Below are 22,973 nucleotides of genomic sequence, written 5' to 3' on the forward strand. Positions count from 1 at the left end.
TGGTACTTTTATATGGCCAAGCCCCTTCCCCATAAAGATACACTCCTAAATTTTTGCCGCGCGCCTTAGGCGAGTACTCTACCAGTATTCACTGTAGTGGTGGGGCAGTCACCAGTTGCCAAAGGGCACCATAATGACTAGTTACAGCACTGGTGCTGTGTAATGGGAATAAGATTATGCTACCGTGTGGTGTCATTTGGAATAGGGTACTATTGTGTGGCCATGTGCTGTCCCTTTGTGAAGTATGAGAAGGCGCAAATTTATAGTTTGCAGGAGGGCGCCGAACACCCTAGCACCGGCCCTGAGGGCAGGTTAGGGTTAGACTGCAGTAGAAGAGGTTACGGTTAGGCTGCATTATGGGAGGTTAGGGTTAGGCTGCGGGAAGAGTGGGTTAGGCTGCGGGAGGGGTGGGTTAAATCACATCCCTATAGACATGCACATTTACTTTCACACACAAGCACACATATTTTCACACATCTAACTACACATTATAGTCATACACATGCACACATTCATACAGTCAAAAATATTTTGCAGTTATGCACACATATACATACATACATACATACATATACACACACACTCACACATAAGGTGCCTGTCACGTTTCGTGAAGCACCAGCTGAAGTATAACGGAGGCTATGTGCTTTAATATAGGGATGTTGCATGAATGACAGAAGTGATGAAACAATGCTGTAAAATAAACCTTATTTATTAAGGTACTGTAATACAGGTTGTAAATGATGGCACAATAATATACTGAACGATTGTGAAATGTTAAAAGTCAATAATATAAGTCTCTATTGAAGAAGATGAAGGATGCTTGACAATTGAAAGAAGTATTGCAGGATTGGTTGAAGAATTGGATGATTGGTTTCCAGGTTGAAGGATTGGATTAAGAATTGGATGATTGAAGAATTGGTTGAATGATTGAATGAGGATTGGATGATTGGATGAAGGATTGGATGATTGGATGAAAGATTGGATGAAGGCTTGGATGGTTGGATGAAGATTGGATGATTGGATGAAAGATTGGATGATTGGATAAGGATGGGATGATTGGTGATAAAGTCTGGGAGTCCTTGCTGAGTGTGATCGTGGCTGCTGAACCAGAAGTAACCGTGGAGATTAACTGTCAGGAATTAGGATGAAGATGTGGCACCCCAACCTGGGCCACTTATTCCAGTGGGGGCCATGTTAATAGGGTTGCCAAGCAACCACCTTTAGAACACCGCAAGGCAGCGGATTTCAAGGGGTTAATACCCCACGTACTGGAGGGCGCAAAGAAGTTGTCTGCAGGCTGATTGACAGCCTGGGGGACGAATGGTGGAAGGAGGAAGTGAAGAGAGGCGGGGGAGGGGAGAGGTCGCAGCACGAGGGAGCGGAGAAGAGCGTGATCCAGGGAGAGAGTGAGGGAGACGCGACGACCCGGAGAGGAGAGAGCAGCGCGGTCTGACATCAGGAGGTGAAGGAGAGGACCGAGCGGCAAGTCCAGGAACACTCCGGAGCACTGCCGACAGGTCAGCTGACGCCGCACACAGAGAGAGAAGATGGCGTGGAGCGGAGCCAGCCGGTGACCGGAGAGGACAGCGCGGAGTGCAGTGGGACAGGAGGGGCGCGACTGAGTGTGGCAACGCTGCAGTAACAGCGCCCACACTAGTGTGCCCTCCTGCAACAGAAGGGGCCCAGCAGCAGCCGTCCAGATGCAAGAGGGTCCCATCGCGACGGGCAGGAGCCCGCAACTTGCTCCTGACACCAGGTACCCACGGTGCTCACTACCCCAGGCCTATCTACCGCAGCCAACTCCCTACCTCACGCCACCCACAGATTCTCCAAGGACACCCCAGGCCAACCTACCGCACCAGACTCCCTACCTCACGCCACCCGCAGGCTCCACGCAGGACACCCCATCCATTGCCCCCTATTAAGGAGTCCCACGCCAGCTCCAGTGAAAGCCCGGGAATTAGCCTCCAGTTGGCATACTCTGCTGGGGAGTTTGTTTTGCAGTATAAGGATTGCTGCTCTTACTAGTTCTACCAAGGAGGAGGACACTGCCATCTTGTGGCAAAAGTTATTATGAACGAGAACCAGTCTTTTTCTAGATAAAGTAAGTGTGCAACTTCCCACCCAGGAACATCTGTCTAGGGCGCACACCAGGAAGGGAATTCACCCAGGATTTGTGTTTACGGCATACATTCTGAAGTTATATCACATGTTGCTATTCACACTTAGTATGTGTAATCTGTCGGGTAACCAGTAACTACATGTTCGTAGGTGGCTAGTGGTTGCGTAGCCGAGTGGGAATACTGTTGCCCGTAGGACCCAGTTGGAGGTCGGCGGGATTAGTCTCCCCACTCCCCAGTATACTGGAAAACCAAGCTGTATTTATTCTTGAATTTATTGACTCTACCTGGGTACTAGTCCGCTAGGCGGATATAAATTGTTACTACCTAAGTATATGGTTTAAAGCACTTACTGTCATTTGGATGTATGTCCATTATTTATCTTTTATCTGCACTAAATAAAACGTAAGAAGTTGTGCCCACTGAACGCCTCGTCTTGGTCCCTGCGGAGTGTTGTCTCGACCCCCTCAGCGAAGAATCCGTGTGGAATCGAGAGCGTCCGGCAACGCAAGGTAATCTCCTTACCCTCCACCCCGGTCTATCACATTTGGCGTCAGACCGAACAGGATCTGAGTCGGGTTGAGAAGACGACCGAGCAGGGAAAATGGAGCAACAACTGGCGCAACCAGCAGTACCAGCACAAGGCGCTGAGATACCAGCACCAGGGGGTGAACAACAAGAGCAAGCCGTCGCGGCACCAACCACTTCAATCACCCTCCCGTATTACTTCGGGGCGTCATGGTTGCCTAGCTACAGCGGGGACAAGCAGAAGTCGCCGGGAAACACGTTTGCAGAATTCAAAAGAGGAATTGAATCAACATGCCTACTGTACACCTTGCAAGAACAACAGAAGATTCAGATCCTAATAGGACAACTGACCGGATCTGCCCTCCGTGAAGTGAGGTCATGGGCACCCGAACACAAGACAACGGTAGCACAGATACTAAAGAAGCTATCCGCCACCTTCGAGACGCGAAGCCTCCCAGAACTGAAATTGAAGTTTTACGGAAGAAAACAACGAGCGGGCGAGACGTTGAGGGACTATGCTCTCAGCCTACTAGAAATGAGTAAGGCGATACAAGCCCTCGACCCAGAAGAAATGAAGAATGTGGATGAGACACTAATAGTTAAGCTGATCGACGGGGCCGGGCGAGAGAGCATACGGGCTGCACTGAGGCTGTTGCGAAGGCAGATGTCGGGTGCGACCTTCGCCGACTTCAAAGACGCCGCCATTGGGGTGGTCGGGACACAGGATGAAGCGGGAGAGGAATACCCTGAATCACTAGGGCTTCATGAACAGCCGTACTCATGGAGAGCCTGCTTTACCAGCCCAGATGGGGCAAAGAAGAACAGAGACACAGCCATACGGGCCACACAGAACCTATCGGACGACCAGTTCAAGGCTCTCCAGAAGCAGGTTGAGAACCTCACCGTCGGCATGGCAAATATGCAGAGGGAAATACGCCAGCGACCCAGAACACTGGGAGTAGACCCAGACACAGAGGAATGGTGGGCCCAGTACGTAAGACAATGCCCGAGGATCAAAGTGCTGATCAATGGGGTAGAGACAGTGGCCATGATAGACACTGGGTCGCAAGTATCCATGATACTGTCACGGCTAAAGGGCTGGATGGAGTCGTGCGGTGCACAGGAACCGGAGACGGACCAGGAGGAGTAGGATTGAAACGTGCAGGTTTAATAACTGATTTCATAAATGATAAACTTCACTCAAATACTTCTTTAAGTGACAGTTGGAATAAATTAAATAGAGTCCAGCACAATACTAATAACGGGCAGGGAAATCTGGAAACGTATACTTGGTGAGCCAGAGTACATAGATGAGGATCCGGAAGGAGGTTGATTTGATGACAGAAGAAATGGATCTGGATGACTGAAAGATGATGGAATGAATGAGTTGTATGAAGGAGGACAGCGGAAAGCTGTGCAGGGTAATTCTGGGACACAAGCAGGAACAAGCACTAGGTAGGACTTGCAGCATTGGTGTCAGGAGAAAACTTCCTTGTAGCAAGATGCAGGGAGCAAGGCACCAGAGTCAGGAGAGAAAGAGCCAGGATCCGGGAATCAGCTAGGAGTTGTGAATGACTCCAAAGACTCATTGCACTGACACTGAACAGCCTAGGCAGATCCCCTATATCCCCAGGGGATGGCTGCCATTGGCTGTCAGCACAGGATGAGGAGGGAACCTCCACTCTGGACCAATCTGTCTCCTGCCCTCAACCAAGATGGCGACGCCGGCCTCCCGGCACCACTACTGCTGCCATCCCTACCCAGAGCTGCCGCTACCCGCACATCGCAGACCGGAGCCTGCACACGCTAGCCGGCGGCGGGCGCGGACGGGTGAGTACTGTACCCGCCGCGCTCCGTCGCGGCTACGTGTGACAGTACCCCCCCTTTTCAGGGTGACCCCAGGGCGCCTATGGGCCTTGTGCGGATTTCTCTGGAGAAATTGCTTTACCAGTTTTGGAGCGTGCAAATCAATGGAATCCACCCAAGAGTTCTCTTCGGGACCAAACCCAACCCATTCCACCAGATACTGGGTACGAGAATTGCGGCAACGAGAGTCTATAATGCGTCTTACCTCGAATTCAGACCCACTTTCGGAGTTAATCTTGGGCGGTTTGGGAATCTTCTTTTGATAAGAGTTCAACCTTAAAGGCTTGAGGAGGGACACATGGAAGGAATTCGAAATCCTTAGGGAAGGAGGAAGTTGAAGTCTATAGGCGACAGGATTAATGACTTGGATGATAGGGTATGGCCCAATGAACCGGGGAGCCAGCTTCATAGAGGGCAGACGGAGGCGTATATGGCGGGTAGACAGCCATACCCGGTCTCCGACTTTCAATCTGGGCGCTGCCCTTCTTTTCCTGTCTGCCATCCTCTTGTATCGGGCGGAAGATTTAAGAAGAGCGGTGTGGACATCCGACCAGATTTTAGCAAAGCGTTGTAATGAAGTGGTTGCTGCAGGAACTTCGGAAGAGGATAATTCTGAGAAATCCGGAGATCGTGGATGTTTGCCGAATACTGTAAAGAAGGGGGTGGTTCCGGAGGAAGAGTGATAGGAGTTGTTATGCATATATTCTGCCCACGGGAGAAGATCCACCCAGTCATCTTGGGACGACGAGACAAACAGTCGGATAAAGGCCTCCAAGTCTTGATTCACCCGTTCTGTCTGGCCATTGGTCTGGGGATGAAAGGCAGTGGAAAACTTGAGTTTGACCTGTACCGCGGCACAGAGAGCTCTCCAGAACTTTGCAACGAACTGTACTCCGCGGTCGGATACAATCTCTTTGGGCAGTCCGTGAAGTTTAAAAATGGTTGAGACAAATAGCTGAGCCAGTACTGGAGCAGAGGGGAGACCTTTTAGTGGGAAAAAATGGACCATTTTCGAGAATCGGTCGACCACTACCCAGATTGCGGTATGACCTTTTGAGGGTGGTAGTTCGCAAATGAAGTCCATTGACAGATGGGTCCATGGTTCTGTGGGAATGGTTAGAGGGCGGAGAGGACCAGCGGGAGTTGTTCTGGGCACCTTATGCTGAGCACATCTTACACAAGAAGCGACGAAGTTGGTTACGTCGTGGCGGATGGTTGGCCACCAATAAGAACGTGACAGGAACATCAGGGTCTTTTGTGCTCCTGCGTGCCCTGCGAAGCGGGAAGAATGTGCCCATGACAATATTTTCTTGCGGAGTTCGGGGGGAACGAACGTTTTACCTGGAGGAGGAGATGGCTGTACGGTTACTTGGGCGAAGACCAGCGGATCGAGGATTGGACGAGGAGGTGTCTCTAGGTCAGAGGTCGTCTCAAAGGAGCGGGATAGAGCGTCTGCCTTAGTATTCGTGGTTCCAGGTCGGAATTTAATTTGGAAGTCAAAGCGTTCAAAAAACATGGCCCAACGGGCTTGGCGGGCAGTAAGGCACTGAGCCTGTTTAAGAAAGGACAGATTTTTGTGGTCTGAATACACGGTGATCTTATGCCGTGCCCCCTCCAGAAGGTATCGCCACTCCTCTAACGCAGTTTTGACTGCAAGCAACTCCTGTTCCCCGATGGGGTAATTCTTCTCTGCCGGGAGGAATTTTTTGGAGAGGAAGGCACAAGGGTGTAATTCTTGATCCTCACCTTTTTGTGACAAGATGGCCCCGATCCCTTCTGAGGATGCGTCCACCTCGAGAATGAAGGGCCTGTCGAGGTCTGGTTGGAGGAGGATTGGTGCCGTTATGAATGCTCTCTTTAACTGCTGGAAGGCAGAGGATGCTTCTGGCGACCATCGGCTTGGATCAGCTCCCTTGCAAGTGAGAGCAGTGAGGGGAGCAGCGATAGTAGAGAAGTTCCGGATAAATCGCCGGTAATAGTTTGAGAACCCTAGGAATCTCTGAATTCCTTTGAGTGTTGTGGGGGCTGCCCAGTCTTGGATGGCTCTCACCTTCTCTGGGTCCATTTCTATCCCAGTGGCAGAGAGAATGTGACCCAAGAATGGAATGGACGTGACCTCAAAAACGCACTTCTCCAACTTGCAGAACAGTTGATTTTGGCGAAGACGTCGTAGGACTTCGGACACTGTCTGTCTGTGAAGTTGAAGATTTGGAGAGAAGATGAGTATATCGTCTAGATAGACTACGATGGAGTGGTACAGCAAGTCCCGAAAGATATCATTTACAAACTGTTGGAAGACGGCGGGGGCGTTACAAAGGCCGAAGGGCATCACCAGGTATTCATAGTGACCGTCGCGCGTGTTAAAAGCCGTCTTCCACTCGTCACCTGGACGGATCCGGATCAAATTGTAGGCCCCTCGCAGGTCCAATTTAGTAAAGATTGCTGCCCCTCTGATCTTGTCGAATAGTTCTGCGATAAGGGGTAAGGGATAGCGGTTTTTAATGGTGATGTCGTTCAGGCCCCTATAGTCGATACATGGCCGAAGACCGCCATCCTTCTTTTTCACAAAGAAAAACCCGGCCCCGGCCGGAGAAGTAGATGGTCGAATGAAACCTTTGTTTAAGTTCTCTTGAATGTACGAGGACATGGCCTCAGTCTCAGGTAGCGACAGGGGATAGATGCGGCCACGAGGAGGGAATTTCCCGGCCACCAGCTCTATCGGGCAGTCCCAAGGACGGTGAGGAGGCAGGGTGTCGGCACCACCTTTACTGAATACATCTGTAAATGAACGATATGGTGCGGGTATCGACAAGGGTGGAGCTGAAGAGGATGAAGGATAGTTACCCTCACGTTGTGGATGGGTCTGGTAGACCGGAAGGATCTGAGGAATGCAAGTAGACTGGCAATCTGTTCCCCAGGCCTTGACCTCCATATTGGTCCAATCGATGTGTGGGTTATGTTTGGAGAGCCAGGGAAGGCCCAGGACCATTTGGTGTGAGGACTGTGGAAGAATGAAGAATTCGAGGGTCTCTTGATGTAGAGCTCCTATGAGCAGTGTCACCGGGGTGGTCTGATGGGTGATTTGTCCACTACGAATTCGACTCCCATCCACTGCAGTGAGGACCAGCGAGTGATCCAGGGGTTGCACAGGCAGGGCATGTTGGGTGACAAAAGAAGAAGAAAGGAAGTTTCCCGCTGCTCCAGAGTCCAATAGGGCCTGAACTCTTTTTCTCCCTTGGGGACACACAAGGGTAACCGGAATGGTGGAATCAGAAGAAGAGGGAGATGGAAGCAAGACTCCTAATCGGACCTCCCTCGGGGAGATTAGGAGCGGTCGTTTCCCGGCCGCAGCGGGCAGGAAGCCAATAAGTGAGCTGAGGAGCCACAGTACATGCATAGATTCTCTCGCCGTCTTCGGGACTTCTCTTCGAGAGAGAGACGGGAGCGGTTGATTTGCATGGGCTCATCTGTTGACACCGCAGGAGGCGGGGTTGGTTTGGAGGCTGGTGCGACATTGGAAGGAAATCGAGGGCGAAGGCGATCAGAGCGATTCCTCTCAAGTTGGCGTTCTTGGAGTCGCAGATCGACTTTGTTACATAATGAAATGAGTTCAGCCAGGGTGGAAGGAGAATCGCGAGTTGCTAACTCGTCCTTGATGCGCCCGGCTAGGCCGTTCCAGAAGGCAGAAACGAGAGCCTCTTCGTTCCATCTGAGTTCGGAAGCCAGGGTTTGAAATTGTACGACATATTGTCCCACTGGGCGACTGCCCTGACGAATCCTTAGGATCTCTGTGGCTGCGGAGGACACTCTGCCAGGCTCGTCGAAGATGCGACGGAAGGAGGCCACAAACTCTTCATAGTTATTGAGGATGGGATCCGCACGCTCCCAAAGGGGGGACACCCACTCCAGGGCTGGACCCGCCAGTAGGGACACGATGTAAGCCACCCGAGTCTTGGGAGAGGGGAAATTGGAAGGCTGGAGGGTAAAATGGACGTCACATTGATTCAGGAATCCTCGACACCCCCTCGGGGACCCGTCATATTTACTGGGGGTTGACAGGTGTAGATGGTGAGGAGCAGCTGGCCCAGGGGGAGCAGCAGAGGCCGAAGCTCCGGAGGTTGGTGCTGCTGAAACTGAGGGAGCCACCTGAGGTGATGACAAGGTCTGGAGAAATTGAGCCACTTGACGCTGGGTAGTCTCTACTTGTTCCAATCGAGCCATGATGCCTTGAAGAACATCCGTCATGGAGGCCTGTGCTTCACCCGATTCCATCGGGTCAGTGCAAACTGTCACGGCTAAAGGGCTGGATGGAGTCGTGCGGTGCACAGGAACCGGAGACGGACCAGGAGGAGTAGGATTGAAACGTGCAGGTTTAATAACTGATTTCATAAATGATAAACTTCACTCAAATACTTCTTTAAGTGACAGTTGGAATAAATTAAATAGAGTCCAGCACAATACTAATAACGGGCAGGGAAATCTGGAAACGTATACTTGGTGAGCCAGAGTACATAGATGAGGATCCGGAAGGAGGTTGATTTGATGACAGAAGAAATGGATCTGGATGACTGAAAGATGATGGAATGAATGAGTTGTATGAAGGAGGACAGCGGAAAGCTGTGCAGGGTAATTCTGGGACACAAGCAGGAACAAGCACTAGGTAGGACTTGCAGCATTGGTGTCAGGAGAAAACTTCCTTGTAGCAAGATGCAGGGAGCAAGGCACCAGAGTCAGGAGAGAAAGAGCCAGGATCCGGGAATCAGCTAGGAGTTGTGAATGACTCCAAAGACTCATTGCACTGACACTGAACAGCCTAGGCAGATCCCCTATATCCCCAGGGGATGGCTGCCATTGGCTGTCAGCACAGGATGAGGAGGGAACCTCCACTCTGGACCAATCTGTCTCCTGCCCTCAACCAAGATGGCGACGCCGGCCTCCCGGCACCACTACTGCTGCCATCCCTACCCAGAGCTGCCGCTACCCGCACATCGCAGACCGGAGCCTGCACACGCTAGCCGGCGGCGGGCGCGGACGGGTGAGTACTGTACCCGCCGCGCTCCGTCGCGGCTACGTGTGACAGATACAATTACCCACTCTCCAAAAATACTGGGGAATAGAAGTACCATTTAGACCGCCCCGCACGCAGGTGGAAGTGGTCGCTGCCAACGGCCGAGAGGTCACCTGCAACGGGTACTGGGAGGCCGACCTGAAGATCGGACGAGCGCACTTACCCAAACAGGGGTATTTGGTGATCACCTGTGGAGAAGGAAAGGTTTCCCCCATCATCCTGGGTATGAACATCCTAAGAAATTGCCCTGAAGAGCTGATTTCGGCACTAAAACAGGAACTGGTTGACCAAGATCAGGCTGAGAAGGTAACCATGCAACACATCATCTGCGTCCAGAGGAGTCAGGTGGAGAAGAAAGCGCTGGCCACACGGGTACAAGGAACTGTCAAGTGGTTTAATGTACGAAGGGGATATGGCTTCATTAACCGAAATGACACGAAAGATGATGTTTTTGTCCATCGGACGGCCATAAAGAGAAACCACCCGCAGAAGTTCCTGCACAGTGTCGAAGATGGCGAGACGATGGAATTTGATGTGGTAGAAGGAGAAAAGGGTACTAAAGCGGTGAACGTGGCTGGTCCAGGCGGGGTACCGGTAAGAGGAAGCCGGTTTGATCCCGACAGGTGTCGTTCCCGCAGGTGTTTTTACCGGTGTCGAAGTGGGCGCTGCCACGCCGAGGCCCTCTCCCGCGTACCTCTACACCCGGAGGGAGAGGTGGAGGATAGCAGGGAGCAAAGTGAGAGGCCAACGTTCACCAGTCCAGTAACGCCCCACTGGGAATCATGCGCACCCTGGGTGCAAGAACACCGGTCCAAATTGGCTGACGCAAGAGTCTTGGTCGCCCAGAAACCAGGGCAGAGTAGGGACCGCCAGAAGGTCAACTATGAACATATCGCCCCAGCTGAACGCATACCTGTTGGTACCCCAGTGTTCAAAAGAAACAATCGTCACAAGCGTAAGCTCGATGCAAAGTGGGAAGCGGACTCCTACGTGGTAGTGGAAGAACCACAGGATATAGTAGCAGCCTACCGCATCACCCAGCACGTTGGCACCCACTCCCAGTTGATCCATCAAAGTCAGAGCAAGCCATATCCGAGCCAAACCCCAGTAGATCACAGGTCAAGTAGGGAAGAAAGCCTTGAAAAAGAAGATCCCGTCACAAGGCGGTCCCAAGACCCGCTGGAACTGAGGCCGAATGTCAGATGGTCCGTACCACTCCTTCCGAATATACCACCGCAGACCAGTCAGAGGATCATTGAACCTGCTCCTGGGGCTGTTGAGATCGTACCTCCTGGGACTGGAGCGAGGCGTTCAGTCAGGAGCACAAGAGGTGTACTACCCCCGCGGTACAGAGTGTAAGCCTGCCGCGAAAATGTCTTACTTGATTTTGTGTACTGTATATGTTGCGTTCAGAATTGTAAATGTGTGATTTGAACATGTAGGCCCCGACAGGGACTTTCACCTGGACCAGTCGCATTACCCGGATCAATACCGAGGACGGGTATTGTTTAAGTGTGGGGATATGTGGCACCCCAACCTGGGCCACTTATTCCAGTGGGGGCCATGTTAATAGGGTTGCCAAGCAACCACCTTTAGAACACCGCAAGGCAGCGGATTTCAAGGGGTTAATACCCCACGTACTGGAGGGCGCAAAGAAGTTGTCTGCAGGCTGATTGACAGCCTGGGGGACGAATGGTGGAAGGAGGAAGTGAAGAGAGGCGGGGGAGGGGAGAGGTCGCAGCACGAGGGAGCGGAGAAGAGCGTGATCCAGGGAGAGAGTGAGGGAGACGCGACGACCCGGAGAGGAGAGAGCAGCGCGGTCTGACATCAGGAGGTGAAGGAGAGGACCGAGCGGCAAGTCCAGGAACACTCCGGAGCACTGCCGACAGGTCAGCTGACGCCGCACACAGAGAGAGAAGATGGCGTGGAGCGGAGCCAGCCGGTGACCGGAGAGGACAGCGCGGAGTGCAGTGGGACAGGAGGGGCGCGACTGAGTGTGGCAACGCTGCAGTAACAGCGCCCACACTAGTGTGCCCTCCTGCAACAGAAGGGGCCCAGCAGCAGCCGTCCAGATGCAAGAGGGTCCCATCGCGACGGGCAGGAGCCCGCAACTTGCTCCTGACACCAGGTACCCACGGTGCTCACTACCCCAGGCCTATCTACCGCAGCCAACTCCCTACCTCACGCCACCCACAGATTCTCCAAGGACACCCCAGGCCAAACTACCGCACCAGACTCCCTACCTCACGCCACCCGCAGGCTCCACGCAGGACACCCCATCCATTGCCCCCTATTAAGGAGTCCCACGCCAGCTCCAGTGAAAGCCCGGGAATTAGCCTCCAGTTGGCATACTCTGCTGGGGAGTTTGTTTTGCAGTATAAGGATTGCTGCTCTTACTAGTTCTACCAAGGAGGAGGACACTGCCATCTTGTGGCAAAATTTATTATGAACGAGAACCAGTCTTTTTCTAGATAAAGTTAGTGTGCAACTTCCCACCCAGGAACATCTGTCTAGGGCGCACACCAGGAAGGGAATTCACCCAGGATTTGTGTTTACGGCATACATTCTGAAGTTATATCACATGTTGCTATTCACACTTAGTATGTGTAATCTGTCGGGTAACCAGTAACTACATGTTCGTAGGTGGCTAGTGGTTGCGTAGCCGAGTGGGAATACTGTTGCCCGTAGGACCCAGTTGGAGGTCGGCGGGATTAGTCTCCCCACTCCCCAGTATACTGGAAAACCAAGCTGTATTTATTCTTGAATTTATTGACTCTACCTGGGTACTAGTCCGCTAGGCGGATATAAATTGTTACTACCTAAGTATATGGTTTAAAGCACTTACTGTCATTTGGATGTATGTCCATTATTTATCTTTTATCTGCACTAAATAAAACGTAAGAAGTTGTGCCCACTGAACGCCTCGTCTTGGTCCCTGCGGAGTGTTGTCTCGACCCCCTCAGCGAAGAATCCGTGTGGAATCGAGAGCGTCCGGCAACGCAAGGTAATCTCCTTACCCTCCACCCCGGTCTATCACAAAGATAATACCCCTTTGGGGCTAACCTTGTCCAGTCCGTATTGGCGGCAGAAGGTTCCTTGGTGTTCAGGTAGGCAGTAGACTATCGGCAGGAGAAGAGAAGACTTTCACCGGAGGCACAAGAACTGTAGTATTACCACAGACAGCCAGGAGTGAGCAATGATGTTAAGGCATGGACATCATTGTACTGACTGCCGGTCTGTCCGGCCAGTCAGTACTTAAGAGGTGAGCTGTGCGGCTATTGGACAGCCACTTGACAGGCGAGGGAGGAGCCGCACAGGACTGGATGGAGAAACCAAAAACATGGCGGCCGCCAGCGGAGGCGACAGAATCCAGCCGGCATTGAGTGTGCGCAGCTGCGCAGTCTGCCGGCGTTTCCAGCCAGGGCCTAACCAGGAATGGACACACATGGCGTCTCACACACACCACCCATGTCCTGCATGGCACTGGAGTACAGCGTACCACTGTCACCACGCGGTGACAGTGTGGACATCTGCACCCCACCAGCACAAGGCACTGGAGCGGAGGTGAGCGCTAGGGTATGAGACACGCTGCTGCAGGGCCCAGAGCTAGGCACAGCATAGGGGATCAGGGTAGCAGCCATGGTGGTCGTGACAGTCAGTGGCGTAACTACTATTTCCCCCCCCCCCGCAACAAATTTAGGCAGCGCCCCCTCCCCCCCACACACACACCTTCTTAGCGCCTCCCCAACACCGCGGGGGCTGCAGGACTATAGCTACGCCACTGGTGACAGTGCCTTTGCCATGATGAGTCACACTCACCATTTAAGGTGGCTCAGGCTGGTGCTGGAGGTCTCCTCCCCTGCTCATGCTGCTGGCTTGCCTGGCACTGGCTGTACACTGTACATTACAGTGCTATGTAGCTCTGCCCCCGTTTTGGACCTCTGGCTGCACTGCTGGGCTGGTAAAACACTTGGGAGCCTGACATGGGGTGGGCTTAAGTAACTTGCTCCCTGTGCTCCTGATTCACTCTGTCTTCATTTTGCTCCACTGGGCCTGGGCTGCACAGCACTGTAGTGAGGAAACTGAAAGTAAACTACAGCTCACTGCAGCAAGGGCTGCTGGGAAATGTAGTTTATTTTCTGCTTCTTCAATACAGCTGTGTGGTGTGCCCCTCTTCTGATGTGCGGGTTCGGCTGATACGCAAAAACATCACTCGGGCGGAAGGCGGAGCCAAGTATGCGGTGCAGAGAGGAGGAGGACTATTAAAGCCTTCCACTTTAACTCTATGCTGATATCAGCATTATTTTCTCATGTACAGGGGCTGTGTTAAGGCCACAGGGGCCGGGGCTTAGGAGGCTGCAAAAGAAGGAAAAGTTTTTATTGTGTCTTCTGCAGCAGAGAGTCACTGCATATGCTGTGGACCTATTTACAGTGTGGGCCTGGAGCTTCAGCTCCATTAGGCGCATTGGTAATCCAGCCCTGGTGCATGCCACTTCCAAAACCTACCTCTTGTCCCAAAGCCTAACCCCACCTTTTACGTACCTACCATGTCACCCGACCCCCACCACTCATCCTAGCCCTAACCAAAACATTTTTGGAAAGCAAGTATAGATTTCCAATCCATCTCATAAGCTAAAATGTATAAAGGGATAGCATGTGGCATTGGCTTGCTGCCAAAACAGGGCATGGTCTCAAAAGGAAGTGGTATGGTACTAAGGGTACAAGAAAATAATGAATGGGAAATGACAGGGAGATACTAGATGACTGGTGAAGCAGGGGTGATAGGGAGATAGTAGGTGACTGGGGAGGCAGAGGTGACAGGTAGATAGTAGGTGACTGGGGAGGCAGGGGTGATAGGGAGATAGTAGGTGACTGGGGAGGCAGAGGTGAAAGGTAGATAGTAGGTGACTGGGGAGGCAGGGGTGATGGGGAGATGGTAGGTGACTGGGGAGGCAGAGGTGAAAGGTAGATAGTAGGTGACTGGGGAGGCAGGGGTGATAGGGAGATAGTAGGTGACTGGGGAGGCAGGGGTGATGGGGAGATGGTAGGTGACTGGGAGGCAGTGGTGACTGGAAGATAGTGGGTGAACTACCATTTGCTAATGTCACACAAGACAGTTCAGTAAAAACGTTATTTTAGGAATAATGGAGAGACGTACTAAACCTTGCAAAGTAACAAAAATGTGGAGTGATAAACCACCAACCAATCTGCTCCTACCTATAGTTTTTCAATAGGTAAGAGCTGGCGGATTATCACACTGCATTTTATCACTTTCAAGCTTAGTACATCTGGCCCTTAGTGAGATAATAGAAGTTTGTTTATCATACAGATGCTCCCCTCCAACATTTAATTGCACATTAGCTGAAGACTCCGCAAGCAAATTAAATAATGAATGTCATTTCCTAATTCTTGCTGCCCCAGCACAGGAAAAAACACTATGCTTTTGGGAAGAACATTTATTTAATCAACCTATTGGCTGCCTGTGTGCCCCACTAGAAGGTGGGAAGGCTGGCAGGCTTGCACCCTCCTCAAACATCTCTGTTCTCCGCAGTTGGCATCCTTCCCCACTACAGTTTCTTGTAGTGAGTGAAGCAATATCATGACGTCACGCCGCTCATTTGCATCTTACAGAGCCGCATCCAGTGAGCTGCAGAATAGCAGTGCCAGCATTGAACATGCTGACAGCTGCTGCATTATGTTATAGGTGGACACTGTGTGTGGTGCCCTACTCGGCTGCATACCACATGTAATTGGCCCTGGCAGCAAGGGTCAACACCATAGTAAATCATACAGAGCTGCCTACTACCTACACAAGTCATTCTGTTATTGTGTCCATGGCGACTTACAGCAAAATATTGTAACTAAGTTTAAGCAAGAAGGTGGTACAAACAAAGAGGGGCACCTACAGTATGTGCAATAGCAGAGTCTGTACCAGCTGTCGGTTGCCAGGCGATCCACCACTGTTAAACTGGGCTGGCCCCTGGGCATTGCCTAGTATGCCTATGCCTAGGGCCAGCTCTGGTTACATATATACTGACTCTGTGCGTATGTATATATACATATATATATATATATATATATATATATATATATATATATATATATATATATATATTCTACATCTTTCATGAGCATCATATTCAAATTCTCAAGCTATTCAGGTCATTGAGCCCAATGGGGGAATAGAATGCTTTCTCTAAATTGAAATCTGTAATCCCAATGATTCCTACACAGCCTCATTAGTCCAGGTTCAGTCATCCACACCCTGTTTGCTTTCTATCTTACTCCGGGACCCAAAGGTACAAAACTGGTTACACAACTCCGTAATTTGTGTCACCGTGGGACCGCTCTCTCTAGTATTGTATGTAAGTATTCATTTCAGAATAAATCTACATTATTCAGGAGAGGAACAGTTCTGCTATTGATGGAACTCTCAAAAGCATGGATGCCCTCATTGACTACAGGGGTCCACGCTTGGTAAACATGTGTACGATGTATGTATTGCATTAAAGACATTCCTTTGTAACCACACTGCCCTATTGTTATCCAATTACAGAGGGGTCTTTCTTCCCTCTGGGTGCCAGGTCTCATGTGAGACTCATGTTTTGCCATTCTTGTCCTTCAAACATATTCCTACAGTATATGGCAAAATGGAAATTGCCCCTCACAACAACATTAGTGTGTTGGAGCAGTTACTACATTCTACTACACTACAATGACTCAAAGATGATACGTTTGATCAAATACATTTATTTTCATTTTATTATGTGTATTTTGTTTGGATATAAAATTACTCATAAGGTAGCCCAGGTATAATGTAGTGCCATCACTGGTGATGTATAGTAGGATTACTCCTAAAAAGGCAGATGTATGAAATTGCTTTCATTTAGAAATATCTCATCTTAGTGCATTAGTGTCACTGACGGCCATGGGAGGCTTGCCAATTAAACTCACTAGGAAGATTCTCGGTGGGCCGACACCCCTCTGGGGAGAGGACCCCTGGGTGAGAGGTGGGGAGACTGACTGGGAGAGGGTGACAGACAGATGGTGTGGGTAAAGGGTGGCATGACGTTGAAGGTGTGTTACGGGGTGGAACATGTCAGGTTGGCAATGTGGGCATGTAAGGGGAGCAATTTTTGACAATTTTTCCTGAGCCACTTTTAATTACCAATCCGCCCATGATACCAGGGAATGGCATTGTAGGGGAATTAACATAAAGATGTAGACACAACTGCAGAAAAGGGCACAAGGATGGCTTCAGCTGCATCAAACTCAGAATCAGGCCCTATTAAGGGGGGATTCCACCTCTTCAGACCCACCCCTTAAAAGTCCCAGTCTCCATGATGGCTGCTTCCAGAAACTTCCTGGGCTTGTTTTCCATCCCATTTGGCTCCTGCTGGAGGCTCACATCACTATTCGCAGTTACAGGTGAATCTGTCTCTTTGAACTATATAACAATGGGATGCATTCAGCATCCAAGCGGTCAGGATGCCATAATTCACAATACTGGAAGCGGTCAGGATGCCATAATTTACAATACTGAAGGTGGCATCCCAACTACTGTCAGGAGACCGTCGCAGGAATCCAAACTGCGGTACGGTGGGTGGGTTATGGTTAGGTCGGAGAAGGGGAGAATAGGTTTCAGCAGGGAGGGTTAGGGTTATGACGTGAGGAGGGATGATTAGGGTTAGGTAATTAGAAAGGGATTTAGACAGCTGGGTATGGTGGCTAGTGTTAGGCTCTAGAGGGGATGGTTAGGGTGAGGCTGAAGGGCATAAGGGTTTGGGTTAGACTGAAATAAAGTAGGATTAGGGGAGCAGGGGGAGTCAGTATAATTACCTGACCCCTGGTGGAATTCCCTGCTTCAGGATGCTGGTGTCGGTAAGCTGAACGCCGGCATCCAATCATCAGTCATAGGTATGTATCCCATAATTATCAGCCAGTGGGCCAGATGCACTAAGCTTCAAAAGTGATACAATGGAGAGTGATAAACAACCAACCAATCAGCTCCTGCCTGACATTTTTCAAACACAGTTTGTGACATGGCAAGTAGGAGCTGATTGGCTGGCTGTTTATCACTCTCAATTGTATCAGTTTTGAAGGTTGATGCATCTGGCCCATAATCACTTAGTTTATGCTAGACTCATATCCCACCCACTTCCAACTGAAATGAGTGGGACAGGGAGTATAACAACATCATTTGCTTCATTATATGACTTTGTGTCAAATCATCCACAATTCGCTGCGTAAGGATGGAGGAGGGGTCAAAATGACATGAAACACTGTGCCCCACCACATCATTGATAAGCTGCAGCTCCCCACTGGGCTTCTTTCAGATGAGAGAAATTCAAAGTAAGGAAGTACCTGAAAGTACTCTGGGTCACCCTGTTCTTTTAACTATGGGGTTATTCTGGTTCACTCCTTCTGGCAAATTCTTTCTTAAATGGACAAAGTCATGTGCACTGCAGGGGCAGATGTAATATGTGCAGAGGGAATTAGATTTGGGTGAGTTATTTTGTTTCTATGCAGGGAAAATACTGACTGCTTTATTTCTACAATAAGATCTCACTTTGAAGTAAAACCCCACCCAAATCTAACGCTTTCTGCACAAGTAACATCTGCCCCATCTGTTTTGTCTATTTGAGAAGGATTTTGCCAGAAGGAGTGAACCAGAATAACCCCCTTTATAACTGTGTATGTGTTTTCTTGCTGCCTCCACTTCCCACCTCACATTGGGCCTTATTCGAGTTCACTCTTTCTGACAAAATCCTTCTTAGATGGATAAAACCATGTGCACTGCAGGGGGGCAGATGTAACATGTGCAGAGAGAAATAGATTTGGTGAATTTTTGGTGATTCTTTGCAGGGTAAATACTGGCTGCTTTATTTTAACACTGCAATATAGATCTCATTTTGAAGTAAAACCCCACCCAAATCTAATTAGATCTGCACAAGTTATATCTGCCCCCCTGCAGTGCACATGGTTTTGTCCATCTAAGAAGGATTTTGTCTGAAAGAGTGAACTCGAATAAGGCCCATTGGCACATAATTATAACAATCTGCATCTGAAATGCAGGTGTCACGGCCGCTGTTAAGACGCGCCGCTCACCTGTTCACGGCGGCGGGGCCTGCGGGCTATCCGTCTGGGTGCAGGACGGGGAGCGCGGTGTCTGGGTCTTCCGGCCGCGACCATCTTCCTGGGGCCTGCGGCAAGCGCATCCAGCATAAGAGCCAGCCAAGGTTGTTTGTCTCCAGTCCGGGCGCTGCCATGTTGTTGTAGCCAGCCAATGGTTCAGAGCCCCAGTTCAACTCCTCCAATCAAGATCTGACCTGGGGGATAAAGCAGAGCCCTCTGGGGCATACAAGGGCCAGTGCTTTGTTGTCAATCCCTTGGGAGGAAGCTTCAGCCTGTGCTCCTGTCCTTGCTCTGTGAGATCCCTGATTCCTGTCTTCGTTACCTGCAGTTCAACACCTGATACCTGGATACCTGCATTTGCATTCTGCTCCCAGCCCTTACAGCTTTACATCTGTTTCCTGGACTTTGCAAATTGCACTCTGCCTCCAGCCCTTTCAGGTTTTGCTACAGTCTCCAGTATCTCTGCACCTGTTGCCAGCCCTGCGTGTCTGTTGACACATCTCCACTCCTGCTGTCGACCAGCTGCACCTGTTGCCAGCCCTGCGTGTCTGTTGACACATCTCCACTCCTGCTGTCGACCAGCTGCACCGGCTGCCAGCCCTGCGTGTCTGTTGACACATCTCCACTCCTGCTGTCGACCAGCTGCACCGGCTGCCAGCCCTGCGTGTCTGTTGACACATCTCCACTCCTGCTGTCGACCAGCTGCACCTGTTGCCAGCCCTGCGTGTCTGTTGACACATCTCCACTCCTGCTGTCGACCAGCTGCACCTGTTGCCAGCCCTGCGTGTCTGTTGACACATCTCCACTCCTGCTGTCGACCAGCTGCACCGGCTGCCAGCCCTGCGTGTCTGTTGACACATCTCCACTCCTGCTGTCGACCAGCTGCACCTGTTACCAGCCCTGCGTGTCTGTTGGCTCATCTCCACTCCTGTTGTCGTCCAGATACACCTACTGCCAGTCCTCCGTGCCTGCTGACGCTTCACCATCCTGCTGTCTGCATCCTCACCTACTGCCAGTCTTCCGTGCCTGCTGACGCTTCACCATCCTGCTGTCTGCATCCGCATCTACTGCCAGTCTTCCGTGCCTGCTGACGCTTCACCATCCTGCTGTCTGCATCCGCACCTACTGCCAGTCTTCCGTGCCTGCTGACGCTTCTCCACCCTGCTGTCGGCACCCGCAGCCAGTCACCAGTTTCCCCAGTAAGCCAACAGAGACTCTGGGATTAGTCCCATCATTCTGGACTTTCAGTTGTTACCCAGGTATTCCACTGGGTTCTTCGGCCTGCAGTTTCATTTATGGTCTTACCTTCTCATGTTGGTGCTACAATAAAGAGTTATATCAAACCTGCTGTTCTCCAGTCTCCTTCAAGTCGCAAACACCCAACCTCCAGGCCTCAGACAGATCCACAAGGTACCCCTAGCGTGACAGTAAGCACTGGCCCAATGGATCCGTCCGCCAGCCAGGAGTTCTTTCAAAATGTGGTCGCTCGGCTGCGAGCACTGGAGGAATCCCAGCAGCAAGTTACTCAAGCACTCCAAGGCATTTCTCAAAGGCAAGCCTCAAATCCTTCTCCACAGACTGTCTCTCCTTCTTTACGATTGTCTACCCCTTCTAAATATAATGGTACCCCTCGTACCTGCCGGGGGTTTATCAATCAATGTGAAGTGCATTTTTCCCTGCAACCAATGAACTTTCCCTCTGACCGTGTTAAAGTGGCCTTTATTGTCTCCTTATTGTCGGATTCTGCATTGGACTGGGTCTCCCCACTCTGGGAAAGAAATGATCCTTTGCTCTCCAAGTACTCTGACTTTATTTCTCAATTCAGAAAAATTTTTGACGAACCTGGACGAGTATCCTCGGCCGCTTCAGAAATCCTGCGGATTCGTCAGGGCTCCCGCTCCGTTTCTCAATATGTTATCCACTTTCAAACTGTGGCATCTGAACTGAAATGGAATGAGGAAGCCCTAATTTCCACTTTTCTGGCAGGGTTATCAGAACGCATGAAGGACGAATTAGCCACCAGAGATCTTCCCACCTCGCTGGGTGAGGTAATATCGCTCTGCAATAGGTTGGACCTTCGTTTTCGGGAACGTCAGCTAGAGAGATCTCGGCAAGAACGAGGCAAGTCTATCCCCGTTTCTCCTCGCCCAGGTCCTCCTCCTCCTCCGAATTCCTCTGATGAGCCTATGCAGATCAACCATACTCGTCTAACTCCCGAGGAACGTCAGAGAAGACGGCGACAGAATCTATGCTTGTATTGTGGGGAATCAGGTCATCTGTTAGCCAAATGTACCCGTCGTCCGTTAAACTCCCGGTCCTAGTTGGTTGCGGAGAGGCCAATCTAGGACGAGTAGAAACTTCTCCAATCAAGTCCGACTCTTTGCTGTCCATACAGATTGTGTTATCCAACGGTTTACTCGCAGTATCTGCTTTACTGGACTCTGGGGCAGCTGCCAACTTTATTTCAGCCCAGTTTGTGTCCTATCATAGCTTGGACTCTCAGGAACTTTCGCCGCCACTCCAGTTATCTGCCGTAGATGGGAGTCTTATTCCTCAAGCCTCCATCACTCATCGGACTCTGCCCATTAAAATCCAAGTTGGGGCGTTGCATCAGGAAGAATTATCTTTTTTCATTATTCCTAAATCGAACCACCCTGTAGTATTGGGGTTTCCTTGGCTCCAGCAACATTCTCCGAACATTAATTGGGGTACTATGGAGGTTCTGTCCTAGGGTACGAACTGCCGCCATACCTGTCTTCCCGGACTAGTGCGCATCCAGTCCACCTCGCCCACGTCTCCTGATCTTCTTCCTCAAGCCTATCAAGCCTTCTCCGACGTCTTCTGTAAAGGTTCAGCCGACAAATTACCTCCGCATCGGCGCTGGGACTGTCCCATCGACCTTATTCCAGGTAAAATGCCTCCAAAGGGCCGAACCTACCCACTCTCTCTTCCAGAGACAGAAGCCATGTCCCAGTATATTAAAGAGAACCTATTAAAAGGCTTCATTCGGCCTTCTACGTCCCCAGCAGGAGCCGGATTCTTTTTCGTTAAAAAAAAAGATGGAGGTCTGAGGCCCTGTATTGATTATAGGGGACTGAATAACATCACAGTCAAAAACAAATACCCGTTACCCTTGGTGACTGAGTTGTTTGACCGAATCAAAGGGGCTAAGGTCTTCACCAAATTGGATCTCAGAGGAGCTTATAACCTTATCCGTATCCAAGCAGGCGATGAGTGGAAAACAGCTTTTAATACTAGAGACGGTCACTACGAGTACCTTGTTATGCCGTTTGGTCTCAGCAATGCTCCAGCAGTATTCCAAGAATTAATGAATGAATTATTCCGTGATTTACTGTATTATTCCGTGGTTGTTTATCTCGATGACATTCTTATTTTTTCTCAGAATATTCCGGAACACCGTCAGCATGTGAAAGAAGTGTTACAGCGATTGCGATCCAACCAGCTATACTGCAAATTGGAGAAATGTGAGTTTGAGAAATCTTCATTTCCCTTCCTTGGTTACATCATTTCGGGTACCGGATTAAGCATGGATCCTTCTAAAGTGCAGGCAGTCCTTGATTGGCCACAACCTCATACCCTAAAGGCTGTTCAACGCTTCATCGGCTTTTCCAATTATTATAGGAAATTCATCAAGAACTTTTCTTCCATCATTTGTCCCATCACGGCTTTGACTCACAAAGGAGCCAATCCTGCCAAGTGGTCTCCCGAAGCGGTGGCAGCATTTCAGCAACTAAAAAACGTATTCACTTCAGCTCCAATTCTTCTGCAGCCCGATTGTTCTCGCCCGTTTATTCTGGAGGTAGATGCCTCTTCTGTTGGGGTTGGAGCTGTACTTTCACAGAAGTCTGAGGTCGGTCACCTACACCCATGTGGGTTCTTCTCCAGGAAGTTTCTGCCAGACGAAATGAACTACCCCATTGGTGAACAAGAATTACTAGCCATTAAATTGGCCTTTGAAGAATGGCGGTACCTGTTGGAAGGGGCTAAGTTTCCTATATCCGTCATTACTGACCATAAGAACTTGTTATATTTGCAGAACGCCCAGTGCCTGAACCCCAGACTAGCCCGATGGGCCTTATTTTTTACGAGATTCGAGTTTGTTTTATCTTTCCGTCCTGGGTCTCAAAATGGCAAAGCGGACGCACTCTCCAGATCTTTCACGTCCTCTACAGAAGATCGTACCATAAGCCCAGTCCTAAGCCCTACAGTGTTTGCGAAGACTGCTGTAGTGT

Source organism: Crinia signifera, chromosome 7 (assembly GCF_055691185.1).
Source record: "Crinia signifera chromosome 7, ASM5569118v1, whole genome shotgun sequence".
In the NCBI taxonomy this organism is placed as follows: Eukaryota; Metazoa; Chordata; class Amphibia; order Anura; family Myobatrachidae; genus Crinia; species Crinia signifera.